The sequence below is a fragment of the Taudactylus pleione genome, unplaced genomic scaffold (assembly GCF_031769625.1).
Source record: "Taudactylus pleione unplaced genomic scaffold, aTauple2 ptg000025l, whole genome shotgun sequence".
Taxonomy (NCBI): Eukaryota; Metazoa; Chordata; class Amphibia; order Anura; family Myobatrachidae; genus Taudactylus; species Taudactylus pleione.
Window position 1 is genome coordinate 4408181 of NW_028284427.1, and position 12371 is coordinate 4420551.

Genomic DNA, 12371 nt, shown 5'->3' on the forward strand with positions numbered 1-12371 from the left:
GACTGAGTGGTTGGGGAGGTAAACAATTACCCACGATAGCTACATATTATCAGGCTAGCACTTTGATTAGAATCTTGGAATGGTCACATAATTCTGGGGGGAAGCAATGGGTGGAATTAGAGTCCCTGTCATCAAATCTTCATTTAACCACACTTCCTTGGTGCTCTAAAATAGTTCGCTCCTCTCACACGACTGTTGGCCCTACACTGGAGATATGGAAACGTTTGCGCGCTCGAAGCAAGGTTTCCACTGTTATTTCTCCGCTTACACCCATCCTGTACAATCCTCTTTTCCAGTCTGGGATTTTGAAGATGGTTGCTTCAAATTGGTCAGTGGCTGGGATCACGAAAGTGGGACAACTATTTTTAGATGGTCGACTTATGTCCTTCCAAGAACTTACTGTTAATGCTCCCATCGTGAACCAAGATTTCTGGTCATTTTTACAAGTTAGACATTCTGTTTGGTCTCTCGGAGGACCCTCGCTATTTACTAGAAACTTGACCCTCTTTGAGAATATGTGCACTCATGAAACTGCTCCTGTACATACTGTCTCTGGGATCAAATTTTGTTACATGGTATGTGCCAATCCCCTATTTGTACTAGCCTGGGATAAGGATTTCTTGGCTAGAGGTTTTCAAGTAAACTGGGAAAAAGTTTTTCAGGTCGCTAGTGCTTGCTCTTCTAGTCTAGAGGTTATGGAGACTCAATATAAAGTACTCAAGAGATAGTATAGTTGCCTGGTAATGCTCCATAAGTATGTCCCCCTTGTGTTCCCTTTCTGCTGGAGATGTCATAGTGCAATAAGTACGATGATTCATATATGGTGGGACTGCACTCTGATCACTCCATTTTGGCATAATATAATAACCTTGGCCTTAGAGATTTTGGGTTACTCTGTTCCTCATTTTTGGTTGCTTTCCTCATTTTTGGTTGCTTTCTCACACATCTATCCCAATTTCTAAATACAAAAAATCCCTACTAAAACATTTAAAATAATGCTGCTAGGGCAGTTTTGCCTGTCCGCTGGCGCTCAGATACCCCCTTCAACATGGGATTGGTGCCAACACTTGGACTTTTATATGGCCATGGACGATATATTTTACTCTGCCCCTGAGAATCATTCAGAGTTGTGACCATGTGGTTCAGTTGGATTGAATTTAAATCATCTGACTCTTTTAAGGCCCTTATTCATGATTGCACTATTATGTTTGTTAGGATGGTACTTACTGTCTAACTGGAAGTTGATAGAAGCTCACTCCCCTTTATTGACCTGGTATCTACACAACTTCTTTCCCTACTTTCTCTCCCCCCTTTCGTGTTTTTGATTCAATTTTTTTTCTTTTGTTTATCTTTTTGTGTTATGTGTTTTCTTTTTCTGTTTCTTTTCTCTGTCTGTAGATTTGGTTTATATGATTGGAAACATAAATATAGGTACGATTTTCCTTACTTGATTCAAATTGGCTGTTTCTATATATTTGGTAGACACTGTTTTCCAGTTCTGGACCATTATTTGTGCTCAGGTTACTATGTCCAGTTTATTGTATGTCTACTTTGCACTCTTTACTGTACAATTTGTTATATGTGACAACTAAATATTTTTCCTTTACAAATAAAGGAGTTTTTATAATATATATATATATATATATATATATATATATATATATATATATATATATATATATATATATATATATATATAAAAAAATAGAACTGTCCTGCTGAAATGAGGATGGTTAGGTGGTATGTGCATGGTGATGATGTAAATGTGAAACACCTTTACTAATGAGCATGTGGGGGAAGGGGGAGGGGACGGGACAGACTCAGAAGAGAACCAGCCACCATGGAAAGTATGGGATGAGAGCTGGGCATTGGTAGGGAGTGTGAGGGTGGTTGTCAGGATCTTACGCTAGGTACACACTCAACGATGTGTACCCAACACAATGTCGTCAACGGCGGGTCTCAGCATCGGCAAGTGCATACCCACATTGCCGATGCCAGCAGCAATGGAACGACAGCGGGGGCCATGATGCATTCGGCAGCATGGCCCCCGCTGATCTCGTCCGATGAGCGATGACGCGCGGGAGCACGCATTGTCAGCAGCATAGCGGGTACACACTGCCCGATGTGGACGATAGGTCGTCTGATCAGACCAGCTTTAGGACTGAGTGTATATAAGGTGGTGGGAGCAAGGTGACCGTATGCCCGGTGTTTGAAGCTCGGGTGGGTAAGACCTCTGTCCAGGAATGAAGCTATGCTTTCTGTTACCCCGGGCAAACGCTCAGCTCTGCTAAACCCCCACCCCCACATTAGATAGTAGTTACCATTGGCTTGGTTAAATACATATGTGAACATTGTAAACATTAAAATGTTGAAGGCAAGAAATGTTTTTAGGACAACCACTGCTGCATTTATGTGCATAGCATCTATTCAATGTGCATCGGCCAGTGTGTACCAGCAATATATGTCTGAACGACATCGTTCACAGACATATCGCGTCTGCTGTGCTGCACAGTCGATGCCAAATATATCTGCCGACAGGGTTGCACAATTTAAATAAAATGATGTAGCTGTAGCTCTTAATCGTGCACAAAGACGCAAAAGCACCATAAGTGAGGTCGTACAAGTGTGGAAGAAGCTGTTAGATGATCTTGAAGAGATTGGACACCACAGCAATGTAGTAAAGATGCTAAAATTGCACTCACAGATGCCGACTTGCTGGCTAATCTACTTGATCCTCGGTACAGGAGGAAGAAAAGCTTAGTCCTGCTGAAATTGAGACTGCTGTAGAGTTTGCACATGCCAATAATCATCAAATTATTCCGATCATCATCAACTTTCGTGCATCCATGAAACCATTTGCTCCATACATGTTTGAAGTGGACACTTTACGCCAGATATCTCCTCTAGCCTAGTGGATGTCCTACGCAGCTCGACTTCAGTTAGACACTTCTGTAGTAAATCTTCTGAAGCAGATGCTCACCGCAGTTCATCAAGTGCAGGAATTGAAAGGATTTTTTCAACGGACGGTTTTGTACAATCCAAAATAAGCAACAGATTGGGAAATGAAAAAGCAGCTAAGCTGGTTGCATTCTACAGAGCCTTTTCTGTTGAGGACAAACGTGAGGACATGGACAAAGACATGTACATGTTTGACTCAGACTCAAACAACTGATTGAGTGAAATTCAGAGCCTAATTGTACTTCTTGATGGAACTGTTTAGTGTGTATATATTCTATTACTGTGTTCATTTTGTTACTGTTCTCACTTCAAAAATTGTTAATTTATTACTAAAGCAAGGTTTAAACATCTAAAATGAAACAGTTTACTTAAAAAAAAATTAATAAAAAAAATCCTATTTAAATCCCAAAAAAATCTGATTTAAATCAAATAAATCCAATTTTTTTTTATTTTTAGAAAAAAATCGGATTTTTATGCAACCCTGTCTGCACATATATTGGGGCATCATGCTTTGCTCATACACAATCAGCTGACCGCCCGTACAGTTGCAGCAGAGATGATGGTTGTTCAGGGTGTATGAACAATCATCAGCTGCAGATATATCTATATCTATTAGGTGAATACCCAGCTTTAAAGTGTTTGGGTATGCCAGCACTTGGAAAACTGCCAGAACATGCTGCGATTTCTAAATGACATCAATGAAATATACTGTATCAATTAGGGATGTGCAGGCTCGGATAGGTTCGAGTTTGCACGTGGAGTTCGGATTTTTCCCTCCAAAAAAACGGAACTCAGAACGAGGCAAAACGTCATCTTACATGGACGAACATCATCATTCCTGGACTTAAGTCCAGGAATGATGATGTTCGTCCATGTAAGATGACGTTTTGCCTCGTTCTGAGTTCCGTTTTTTTGGAGGGAAAAATCCGAACTCCACGTGCAAACTCGAACCTATCCGAGCCTGCACATCCCTAGTATCAATGCAACCTCACATCGGTTTAGCTGCTTTCAAAAGAGTGGTCTACTGTGCTCCGACCAATCACAGTGAATCAACTGTTTGATAATGACTGGCTTAGAGCACCTGTTTTTTTTGCCAAGTGGATTCCAAGTCCAAAATGCACAAATTCTGCAGCCAGCTTCGCAATGGCCATTTAATGTAAAGGATGATTTTGTCTAGGTCTCATAACATCTGTCATCTGTTTAATGTACTACTAATTGTAGCCTTCTAATAATAAAACACATTTCTAACACTGAAAAACATTTAGCACCTTAACAGTCATGGCATATTTCATAATCAGTCACATGCCAGTGATAACATTTCTTCTTAATGCACAGTACAGTACACGTCTCTGATTAATGAATCACCTACCAGGCACTGGGTGTAGCACTGTTTTTCGTCAGCAAATAGTGATTATAAAATAAAAGACATGGGTTAATGATTATACTACATGAGTTAGGGAAAACTCAGGGCAATACAGAATCAGAACCAATGTATTATATGTTTTATGTTTATTTTTATCTGTCAAGGATGTCTTTAATTTCTAATCTTAATTTTATCAGTGACAATTTACAGCATATCTATCATAAGGTGCAGGTCTTAGGGGTGAATTCAATTGTTTTCTCGCACCGGATCTCCCATCTAAAGTGATGGGACGATAGACGATATTCAATTGATTGTGCCGGCAGGTGCAAGATAATGGGTACCCATTATTTATCACGCATGTCACCCCCAATGCACTGGGTTTAGACGCGTAGAGCAGCTAAACCCGTGCAAAAGTACTGGGCGCACTGCGTTTGAGAGCCCAAAAACCCGACTTTTTGAGGCTTTCCGCTCGCCACCTCAGGAGGCTGCCAGCAGATATAATGGGCGCCTACGGCACTCATGCTCATCGGCACAAACAACTGAATTGCTCCTGTCACTTTACACGGAAGCTGAGGGCAATGCAAAACAATTGGCCCCTGTGTCTGAAGCAGACTACTTTAAGTGGGATCCCAATTACTGCATATAAAAGATAGTCCTAAACATGGAGAAAAGCATGGTCAGGGAAGCCAAGGGTGTATAGACAATGGAATGGTAGATTGAGGCAGAACAGAATACAAGGGTAATCCACGGGGCATGGTTGATAGACATGGGCAGAGGTAAACATGAGTGAAACCCCACCAGGCAGAATGGCTGGCACGGAGAAAACAAAGATGCGTAGTCAGCTGGCAAGAGCCTCGGTCGACTATCTGCAACGCATATTGCAGAAAAGTAGATAATGAGAAAACCGGGAGATGTGGTCAAAGCAGGGTCAAGAACACAGCTTGATAATACAATGAGCACTTGCAATAAATTAAACGGGTTTCCTTAAATAGGCTGAGGCTGGGTAAACACCTAAACGACTGGCAATCGTGCCGATGTTCAGGGCGATTTGCCTTCACCCTGGACATCGCATGATTGCCGATACACACTGCACAATTTAATGAATGACAGAACGATGTACATGTTCCGTCCTTCATTAATATGTATGGCGCCGCATGCAACATCGTATAATTGACTGTGCAGCACAGACAATCACACGATAACGCATGCGACCAGCAGGAGCGCGCAATTGTGCATACACACTAGGCGATATACACGATTTGTCGTGCCGATACACCAAATTGTGCCGATATCGTCCTGGTGTATATGCACCCTGAGAGTACATATCTTTTATCATCTCTGCCTGTAATGTTATGAGTGGTGAACGTGAACTGTGGCACAGGCACCAGAGACTATTTGTCACCAAAGCTTCAGAGAGCACTTCCAAGCTATGTCATATAGCCGTCCACACTGGGAGTGAGCAGCACCACCAAGAGTACCCACAGACATCAGTGGATGGGCCACGGAATTGCGGGTGATAAAGCCTCACGCCCGACTAAGTGCTGCTTGGCAGCACTTGGGCGCCCAAACAGCTGACTTTTCATGGATTTCTGCTCGCCATCTCAAGAGGATGCGAGCAAAAATCATGCAGTTGTACCCAATAAGTAAACAATTGAATAGCTGCCATCGGGCGCCCATCCCTTACAGGCAAACAATTGAATTTTCCACTATGTTTGAATTTAGGGCCTAATTCAGACCCGCTCGCGAGCGTAGGATGCTCGCAAGCGGGTCGATGATGCCCTAATGCGCATGCGCGCGACGGAGGGAGCTCCGTAGTTCGCATGCGCGGGACCCGGGGAGCGACAGCCAAGCTGTCGCTCCAGGTCTCGCACCAAAGGGGGCGTGCTGTCGATGGTGACTGACAGCACGCCCCCTTTGGTGGGCGTGGCTGCCAGACGGAGGCGTTCCCATGGGAACGCCTACCGTCTGAGTCCGGCCCCACTGACAGTAGTGATGTCACCATCAGTAGTGATGTCAGTGGGAGTGATTTTGGCTCTGATAGAGCCAAAATCACTCCAGGGCTTGCGGCAGCGAGACCCTACCGCAGGGTCTCATCGCAAGCCCGTTCGTCGCGATGGTCTTGACCATCGCGACCATCATCATGGACACTCGCTATAGCTGTGGGTGGTAACCCACAGCTATGCGAGCGTCCATGAGGCCGCTCCAAGTTGAGGTAGGAGGGCCCTGATTCAGAGCGAGCGCTCTGGTCAGAGCGTCCGGCTCTGAATCAGGCCCTTAGCCTGCATTAACTTTCGGGAACAATCCTGACTACAAAAACATACATACTTCCCATGTGAGAAATACTGATGTGCATTTAGAAAAAGCAAAGGCTATGTACTCTTTTTTCTGTATCAAATTGTTCAGTTTACAAGTGGGGACAGGCCTGATGATGAGTGGGGGGCTGTGCTGACATAGGGGAGGGTCGGAGGAGTGGGGGCAGGCCCCTGCCTTATTTGCCCCTGGCCCCCCAAGGGCTTCAGCTTCATCAGGCCCTGAATAACGGGACACTACTGTGTGGCGTAATGTTAATTGGGGGTATGTGTGTGGCCACGCACTTTCCCTATGAGTTCATACCCTTTTTTTTTTTACTGCGGCGCGCACTGTACCTGTTTACAATGTGTGGGGGGGGACCAAAGCTCTTTCTGGCACAGGAAAAGATATAGTTACGGCTCTGCCGACTGATATGAGCTCACAGGAAGCCAACTGTAACATAAATAACCATGCATTACAGAACAGCAGATGTATGCAGAAGAGCATATTTAGATGCACAGCATGTCGAACCTTGAAGTAGATGGGCTACAGCAACAGAAACGATACTCGTTTCCACTCTTGTAAGCTAAGAACAGGAAATAAATATTGTAAAATACACACACTAATAATAATATATATATACACAGGTTGAGTCTCCCATATCCAAAATGCTTGGGACCAGGGGTATTTTGGATATCGGAATATTCCGTATTTTGGAATATTTGCATATCGTAATGAGATATCTTGGGAATGGGACCCCAATATACACACAGAATGCAGTTATGTGTTATATACACCTTATACACACAGCCTGCAGGTAATTCTATACAATATTTTCAATAATTTTGTGGCTCAAGCAAAGTTTGTGTACAGAAATTAAATTCATTTATGTTTCATATACACCTTATACACAGCCTGAAGGTCATTTTTTTTTCTACAATATTTTTAATAATTTGTGCCTTAGACACACACAAAGTATTTTTCCAGGGACGAGGTGATAAAAGACCGCAGTCGATCCAAACAAATGTGGACACAAAGGCATTTAAAACTGTTCAACATGTCTAACTCGCTACCATTCAGGAAGACCTGTTTTCTAAAATCAATTATAACTTATTTTATTTTTGAAGTATTAAGAGACAAGTGATTTGCCTCACTCAATTTAGTTAGGAGTGCGCCTCATGTTTGCACGTGGACCCTTAACCATTGTGAATTAAAGGAACAGTGGTGGTGTCATAAGCAAATTTCACTAGTACATTTAAGTTAAAAGTAGGAATACTTGCACTTATACTCAGCAAGATTTCTCACTTTAAAAAGGAGTGAGGGTGATTGGTCAAGAAATCTAAATGCCAATGACAGACAGGCACACTATGGGCCTGATTTAGACCCGCTCGCGAGCGCATAGCGCTAGTTAGAGGGTCGATAGTGGCCCAGTGCGCACGTGCGTTCGCAGGTCTCCTTGCAATGCCGATGGTCGCGACCATCTCCAGCCCGCTCGCACAAGCTGTGGGTGGGCACCCACAGCTTAGCGAGCGGGCAGGAGATAAAAAAAAATCCCCACCCCGATTCAGAGCAAGCGCTCGCAAACAGCGACCGCCTCTGAATCAGGCCCTATATCCAGTTTCCTGCAACTTAACAATAAGCATTGCAGGAACAATAGTACTGAAAGACGAACTATAAATCGACAAATAATAGCCCAACTTAGGAGTCCTATTTCTCTAAATAACAAAGAACACGATGGAGCACAGTAATAATAGCATCTTCCGTTCACCTATTAGTCCTATAAGCAAATTGATGACAATCAAAGTCTGCCAATAGGCCATTCTAATATATGGTCCAACTCTATTCTTTCAAAGCACTCCATATTTTTAACACACTTATACATACAGCCAATGACAGGATAAAAATACCCGGGATACAATGAGGACCAGGAAACACAATCTAACCTGATTCATCCAGCACGAGTAACCTATCAGAAGGAAATATTAACCCTTTTACCTCTAGAATATTCTCCCTATGAAATCTCCACAAGAGCAACATTTATCCCAATGGACAAGGATTTAATTTTGTAGTTGGTAATCTGTTGGATTCCCTGCCACATACTATGTGGTTCTCTATTATAAATGGAAGAGCTTTTCAATTTTTATAGAATAGGCCCTTTTAGCTACAGTAGGTTAATCTCCATGCTCAGATCTAGGGGCCAAATTACCAAACTATTGGTGCGGATTGCAGTCCCCATTATTATAAATGGGGACTATGATCTGACTGCTATGTACCAAACTCTGTTGGCCCCGCTGGTTTATGCTATCCTTAGAAAGTGTAAACAGCTTTATGCCTGTGGAGACATGCATGCACAGTGTCAGATTGTCTCAGAAGAGTCTTTAAAAAATGTAAAAGACTATTCTGATACACCGGAGATGTAACTCGTAGGGACGGTGGTTATCTCTATCACTGTCCTTGTGATTAGCTTTAGTACATATAGTGGATAAGTAAAAAAAAAAATACTGACTATTTCCCCTGTTATGTACATTGGAAAAAAAAAACAATTGCAGCACTCCCGTGATACCCTGAACATAGGCCCCCTAATGTATCTTTCTTTATACGCACCTGAATCTTACATTTCAATGCATTATCTCTCACCAATAACAGATTGTGGTATGGAATGATATGTAGGTGAAGAAAAATATAGCTTGCTCACTTCTTTAATGCACTCTAAACTTTTAAACACACACTCAAACGGAACACTTCTGTAAAATCATTTTAAATCTCATATTAAGCCGGGGATAATCCCAAACTCTAACACCACCAAACATTTGCTATATCTTTAACATTGAAATTCATCCAGCCCACCTTAATATCATATCTCTCAAGTCGCCATCTATTGAATATCCGGTTTAGAAATGTACTGCTAAACATTTTAATTACTGTAACACTCTTTAAATATTTATTTCTGTTTTTGTTATAGCTTTTCATGTTTACATGGACAAAAGTGTCTTAGGGATCCCTTAATTCAATGCCGTTAAATCGACGTAGGTATATTACCATAGTCTAAGGGTTATATAAAACCATTTAATGACCAAAAAACACATTTCCACAATGTCCCACTTAGCATACAACTACAAAGCATAAAAGCGGTGGTATACTGAACTTAAAATAAATGCAAACACAAGAAAAGTTTCTTAAACAAATAAAATAATCTACTTACATACCGCTCTCCCCATTTTAATGACACAATTTACATATTACATTTTCTCATTCTACATTAGTAATTCACAAATATACATCAAATAGAAGGAAGGTTATACCAAATTATCCATAATGGTGCCAGTTCCCTAATATATTTGTCCTCTTACCTCCAGCACAATCCCTAACTACTTCCACTAACAGGGTTGGGTACAGGATACCGGAGCACACATGACTTGTGGTCAAAATGCTGACTGGTTTGCAATACCAGCACCTGGAGGTAAGTTGTTTAACCCTCCCATCATGCAGCCGCAGCCTAACCCTAACCTCCCCCCACCACAGCCTAACAAAAACCCTCCCCTCTCGCCCACAGCCTGAGCCTAATACTTACCGTGGGGATATCAGCGGTCGGGATACCGGTGTTGGGATTCCGGCGCCAGCATTCCAAACGTCGGGATGCAAACTACATCCCCAACTGACAGTACAGCACAAGGAAAAATGCAACAAATAAAACCAAAATACAGAATTTTAACCCTGTAACCTAACCTGTGATTGAGTCAGACCTTGTATTAAAAAAAAAAAACTGAAGTCAAGTAAGTTAGCCGGGTATACACTAGACAATATGGCGTCCGGTCCGGCAGACTGGACGACATATCATCCACATCGGCCAGTGTGTACCGCCTATGTCACTGACGACCAGGGCCAGATTAACAATGGGGCGGATGGAGCTACAGCTCCAGGCCTCCACATAAAATAGGCCCATTGTCATGACAACATGATGTTGACTGGCCATCTGCTCTCCACACGGTCAGCCATAAACCATAAGTAGTAAAATTGTATTTATTTTTACCTCACAAAATGAAGCATTTTTTTCTTTTACATATTTAAGGAGTCATTTGGGCTGAGAGTATGGGGATGTACACGCCCACATTTCACTGGCCACACCCACACAGCACTGGTTACACCTCCTCTGCTTCTCATAATAGGCCCAGCTGACGATGCACTCTCTCCCACGCGACATCATCAGCGGGTGCCAGGTTGCATTCTGCAGCAAGGCCCACGCTGACTATGTCGCTCCGTCTAATGTGTACCGGCCTTGAAGACTATTCCATTTTGTAGTAGTTTACTTGTATTTTGTGTTAACAAGGTGAATGCAAGACAAGTCTATTAATAAATTTATTCATTTTTGACTCTAATATTAAAAAAAAAAAAAAAAAAAGAAGGATGATCACATTTTTGGTGATTATTTAAAACATCCTTAGTTTATCACAAGTACAAATTTCCATATTCATATTTAATCTATAGTTCTATTTATTAACGATTTAAATAGATTTACAAATAGAAGAGACAAAACTAGAATTACACCACAGATAAGGAAGGTCTTTGAAAAGCAGAGGACAAAAAAAAATCCCTGAAAGGACTTTAATTTGACTTCCAAAAGCCGATGGCTCCAATTACTGAAGTCAGAATAAGTCGAAGTATTGTTGAGACTAGAGGAGGGGAAGGGAGCAGATTTGTTTGTATTTCCATCCGCACCCAATGGTCACGGCTCCATCACTGTCATGTAACATGACGGACCAGACCTGCAATTCACCCAGTAGGAAAACAGGAGCAGCCAGGTTATTACCCTTCGCACTGAGCAGCTATGATGGATAGATTGTATAATGTAAGACTGAAGGACTGCAGCAGCTACCAGTCATCATATGTATCGCCATACATACACCTTACATACATACAGTCACCTGAGGCAATACTGCCATAATAAAGAGTATATAAAACCCACTGTAATAATTACCCGGCCCCTTCCTGCGGATCAGGTGCAGCCGCAGCCTCAGCCCCTCAGCAGCGTCGCCAGTCGGTGTCTGCGAGTCCGCCTGTAGCCAGAGCCAAGCAGCTGTGTCAGTCTATCAGGAGGAGCTGCAGACGTCACATTCTCTCGAGACAGCGGTCACATGATGCCGTTGCTAAGATATGGAAGAGGCTCTATGGTACCAGGTGACCTGCCTAGCAGCAGCGGCACTGCCACTGACTGAGTGTCGCAATCCTGGAACTGCTAGTACTGATGCTGTCGCAACGCTGCTCTCCGATTCTTATATTCTAGGGAGAAATCTTTGCGACATAAATATATTTTCCGGGGAGGGGTTGGTGTGTGTTCTTCTTGTCACGGTACTGGTTGCCCCAAATTTCCCTGCTGACTCGCATAGGGCGATTCATGACGGATCCCTATTGCAATCACGTACTAAGACTGCTTTTTGTTGCGTACTGCGTATGTATCGTATTGCGAATGCGTGAAGGCATCACTGCGATCAAAGAGACCACGCAGGCTTATCACAGAGTGATTGACAGGAAGTGAGCGTTTGGGGGTGTTGACGGGGGGTGGTCTGCAAAACCCAGGCGTGTCAGTGTGTTTGAATGCTGTTGCAGGGGCGTGCATAAATTAGCCAATGTGATGCTATACGCAGCTTGAGCTCTCACTGCGTACAGGAAGGTTAGCAATTTCTGAGTAAGGTCTCACCTTGTGTAATTGTGCGTGATGCTCCGATGTTACTTGATGGTACCGATGTTTTCGCAGTCTTGCAAT

General features: G+C 42.8%; 1 protein-coding gene across 2 annotated transcripts in view; it reads right to left on the reverse strand.

Annotated features, from left to right (window-relative positions):
* Positions 1-11856, reverse strand: part of CYSTM1 (cysteine rich transmembrane module containing 1) — a 105792-nt gene extending 93936 nt beyond the window's left edge. Inside the window, exon 1 of one of the 2 annotated variants that reach the window (XM_088451163.1) lies at positions 11574-11856. The gene's annotated coding sequence lies outside the window, so the exon portion shown is untranslated. The remainder of the gene's footprint in view (positions 1-11573) is intronic. The other variant, XM_088451156.1, reaches the window with a different exon arrangement.
* Between the last annotated feature and the right edge of the window lie 515 nt (positions 11857-12371).